Below are 5,081 nucleotides of genomic sequence, written 5' to 3' on the forward strand. Positions count from 1 at the left end.
AGACACAGGTTCGATTCCTGGGTTGGGAAGATCGCCTGGAGCAGGAAATGGCAACCCACTCCAGTACTCTTGCCTGGAAAATTCCATGGACAGAGGAGTCTGGCAGGCTACAGTTTATGGGGTCGCAAATAATGGGACACAATTGAGCATGCACATGGGCGCGCACACTCACACACACTCACACTCACTTCACCCATACTGGTCAGTCTCATTGCTTTGGTCAAGTGAGTGGAAGGCAGTTCAGTTCCAGTTCAGAGCCACCATGTTCCCATGCAACAGTGCCATGTGAATGATCCAGACTTAATATTCTTCCTGAGAGCCACTTGCCACACATCTTCATGAGATGATCAAGACCGTATACTTTGAGACTGCTTCCTAACTAGGCTCCTTTCAGGACAGACACTGACAGTGCCATCCTTCATGGGGCCAAGTAGTTTTTCTTGGTCAACTCCTGAGTCCCCATGACAAGGCAAGAGGAACTTGAGAACATTTGTTGATGGACTTTTGTGGGAGCATGAGAAAATATGCGAGAGTAAGTCTTCTTTGCTCCAAAACCACTGAGTCTACTTCAGTGTGGTGCTGGACCTAACTAGCCCAACTCTTGTGCACTAGTTTTTCCCCCACACTTCCTTTTTTTTTCTATTTTGTCTTCATTTTGTTAAATGGCAGGTAATGGATCCCACCCTCAATGAAATAAAAACACTATATACTGGGGAAGACAAATAGGGCAACATTTCTATCAGAAAATATAGGCTTGAAGAGCATGGCACTATAAATGCTTGCATGACCAGTCTCACTAAACATGCTCAGGGCTGAAAGTTTAGCATTAATGTTTTTATGCTTTTTTTAACCTTTAGAAATCAAACACAACTTTTAACATCAAACAATTCAACAGTAATAAGTATAACCTTGAGTACTGATACTGTTGTGCAAATTGAAGGTGGGTGGTTTAGTCCAGAGCTGACCATCCTGATATCAATCCTTGGCACCTAACAGTACCTGTCATCATATTTGTTTATAACAAACCCTTCATGTTTTGGTGTTAATGAGAAAACTAGTATCCTACTGTGACATTTGCTCTTGCTAAAACATCTAGCAATCGGTATATGTAGCAAAATTTTCTGTTTCAAGGAAGAAAGAAAATATTATCTTTTTCTAGAAGCTATTTCACAATCACCTGATTAGTGCAAATGTATGATAAAGCTTCTTCCAGGCAGATGGCGTCTGAGCATCCCATCAAATGACACAAGGGACAATACTGGCAATGAGAATCACACAGATTCTTTAAAAGCAAACATTGTGAAGATGAAGATTAAATGAACAAAGGGGTCAAGGTCATATTCATACCCTGCATTCTGTGCTAATTCTTAACAAATCATGCCTTTTTGTCCATGTGATAATCCTATCCATTAGATTTCTGTGAATTGATGGAGTTACAGGTTTTTAAAATAAATTGTAAATGACCACTCTACTCTGAAAAATTCATGTCATATGTTATTGCAGAAAGTAATTTTATTATCTTGGCAAATAAAACCATGAATTCTACATAAAAAGAACAATCCCTTCATGTTCAAAAGTTTTTCATTGACGTTGTAAGGGGAAAGGGGCAGGATGTGAGAATGCAGCACAACAGTAAGATGGGGTGATGCAGCCTGGCCCAGGGCATTCTGACATCAGCCCCATCCTGATGTTTCATTGCGCATTCTGTATTCTCATGAACAGCAGAGAATGGTGGCAAGCAAATCTGCTCACTCTCACCCATTTCTTCCAAGAAATGAGACAGCAGTGTCTTGAAGAGCACATGTATGGTTTCTTAGATTGTGTTGCTTCTCCCCCTCTCCCATTCCTGGCAGAAGAAAACTCAGATATTTTGACTTGAATATTTTCCCATTTAGTAAAACCGCACCATCACCACATACTTTTTCTTTAAAGATGTATTGATTTATTTTTGGTTGCAATGAGTCTTCATTGCTGCACACGGGCCTTCTCCAGTCGCAGCGAGCAGGGGCTACTCTCTAGTTGTGGTGCAGGAGCGTCTCATTGCGGTGGCTTCTCTTCTGGCGGAAGACGGGCTCTAGGCATGCAGGCGTCTGTATTTACAGCATGTGTGCTCAGTAGTTGCAGTTCACAGGCTCTAGAGTGCTGGCGCAGTAGTTGTGTTGTGTGGGCTTAGTTGTCCCACAGCATGTAGTATCTTCCTGGACCACGGATCGAACCAGTGTGTCCTGCATTGTCAGGTGGATTCTTCACCACCGAGCCACCAGGGAAGCCCACCAAATGATTTTTTTAATAAATTAAATGAAGACAATGCAGTATTAATTCACATAATGGGAGCATCGACAGGTCCCAGAGTTTAGCTCGACACATGCTGCCATGCACGGGCTGGTGGTTTTGTAGAGGTCCTGAACTACAGTTGAGGACAGGTTTCTGTGACTGCGTGTTTCACTTCCAGATAACTTGGGCTTCTTGACCCCAAACAGCACATGCTGCCAACGTGGGCTGAAGTGGAGCCCATTCTGTTTCAAGGCTTTAGTTCTGGAATTCTGCAGAACCTGGAAGCAGAAAGTTTGTATTTCCTGGAGAACAGAGACAAGACGCTATTTTGTCTTGGAAATGAGTTTTCCTCCTTCTGGTTCTTTTCCTTCTTCCTACACCTTTCCTCCTGGCTCAGACGCAGCCAAGGTGTATGGGACCCCTTGCATTCTGCCTCCTCCTCCTGCTGCATGGAGCCATGTACTTGGCTGGACCTAGCTTTTGTGCACTTATTTCTGCAGAGTTAAATCCAACATCATGACCACATCCCAAACAGAACTGCATTTGTTGACTAAACCACCCCCTTATGTTGGGGTAATTCTGTGCTGTGGGAGGCACATGGGTTATTCCTATCTTACTCAAATGTGCATTTTACTGTTGTCCACACTAACTGACCTTTTCAAACTCTGTTTAGTAGAATCTCTGCACAGGATCTCCCCTGGGATATAATAGTTTGTTTCTGTAAATAGAAATGGGTTATCTGGAGAGGTTCCTTCATACACAGTTGGCCCTGTCACTTCGGATTCTTTTCTTGGTAGATTTCATGCTTTACCAGGTGGGCCCACAATGCCCCTTTCATTTATCTTAAATTCATCTCTCTGCCAACCTCCTGAAGATTGCGATTAACAAAGATGCAAGGGCTAATTCCGAGGCTTCCCTGAGTCCTTTGACCTTAGAGAAGAAGTATTTAATAACCAGGGAATTGATCTGACAAAATCAGATAGAAGGCGTTAGTACAGTTTGGAACATCATGTTCAAATAGAGGTATGTTTTAAGGAAAGAGAGAAAGTCAATGAAGTCAAAGTAACCAAATATCCAAGGAGGTAATGTTCACTTCCCAACTGCCTGTTTAGGATATGGAGAAAATGTGTATCCTTATCTGTCATTCATTCATTGACTTATAGATTCATATTAATAAATAATATGTGCCCCAAACAGCGGTGAGTGTCTGCACGCCTAGCTCTTCCCACTGGTGTGGTCCATAAAGTCCCTTTATCATCTACGGTTTGTAGAACAAGACACTAAGTTTTCCGCTACATACATTGAAATTACATCCTTTAGTATCATACTGCGTTTTTTGGTTGTTGTTGTTGTTGTTGTTTTTTGGACCATGTTGCATGGCGTGCAGAATCTTAGTTCCCCAACTGGGGATTAAACTCATGCTCCTTAGTAGAAGTGTGGAGTTTTAACCACTGGACCTCCGGGGACATCCCTGGTGTTATATATTTTGCTTCTACTATTAAACAGAATTTGGAAATTTCAAGAAGAAAAGGAAAGTATTTAATCATATTTTGGGGCTGTTCTTCCTTCCAGATGTTTCTAGATTTATTCTTTTACTAATTCCTTTCTGTTTCCTCTATGCATTCTTCAGGGTGTATCTGCTGGTGAAAACTTTTTCTTAGTCTTTCTTCACTTGAGAATGCCTTTTTTAATCCTCAAAAATTTCTGAAGGATAATTAAGCTAGATACAGGATTTGAGGTTGTCAGTTCCTTTATTTTAGCACATGGAGAATGTGCCACTTTCTTGTGGACCACATCATTTCTGATAAGAAATTGCTGTCCTTTATATACCACTTTTCTCCTTCCCTGGTGGCTCAGATGGTAAAGCATCTGCCTACAATGGGGGAGACCCATGTTCAATCCCTGGGTCGGGAAGATCTCCTGGAGAAGGAAATGGCAACCCACTCCAGTATTCTTGCCTGGAAAATCCCATGGACAGAGAAGCCTGGTAGGCTACAGTCCATGGGGTCACAAAGAGTCAGACACGACTGAGCCACTTCACTTCACTTTCTCCTAGAGGTAGTATGTTGTGTTTCTTTCCCTGACTTTCCTTTTGCCTTTACTTTTCTGAGCTTTGACTATGATATGTCTTTTCCTAAACTTCTTTAGGTGTACTCTGCTTTGGGTCCACTCAATTTCTTAAAAATATAGATTTAGACACATGTGTAATCAACTAATTTATTTTTATAGATTATTTATTATTTTTTATTTATTTGTTTATTTTTGGTTGCACTGGGTCTTTGTTGCTGTGTGTGGGCTTTCTCTAGTTGCAGTGAGTGGGGGCTACTCTCTAGTTCTGGTGTGCAGGCTTCTCATTGTGGTGGCTTCTCTTGTTGCAAGCATGGGCTCTAGGCACACAGGCTTCAGTAGTTGCAGCTCGTGGGCTCTAGAGTGTGGGCTCAGTAGTTGGGGTGCACAGGCTTAGTTGCTCCTCGGTATGTGGGATCTTCCTTGACCAGGGATGGAAACTGTGTCCCCTGTGTTGGCAGGCTGATTCTTAATCACTGGAACACCAGCGAAGTCCCTGGTCAATTAATTTATGACAAAAGGAACCAAGAATATACACTGGGGAAAGGACAGTCTCCTCAAGAAATGATGTTGAGAAAATTAGACAACCATGTGCAAAATAATGAAGCTTGACCAGTATCTTCAACCATACATAAAAATGAACTCAAAATGGGGTTAAAGACTTGGACGTAAGACCTGAAATCATTAAACTCCTAGAAGAAAACAAGCAGTACACCTCTTGACATAGATCTTGGTAGTGA

Source organism: Dama dama, chromosome X (genome assembly GCF_033118175.1).
Source record: "Dama dama isolate Ldn47 chromosome X, ASM3311817v1, whole genome shotgun sequence".
NCBI classification, from domain to species: domain Eukaryota; kingdom Metazoa; phylum Chordata; class Mammalia; order Artiodactyla; family Cervidae; genus Dama; species Dama dama.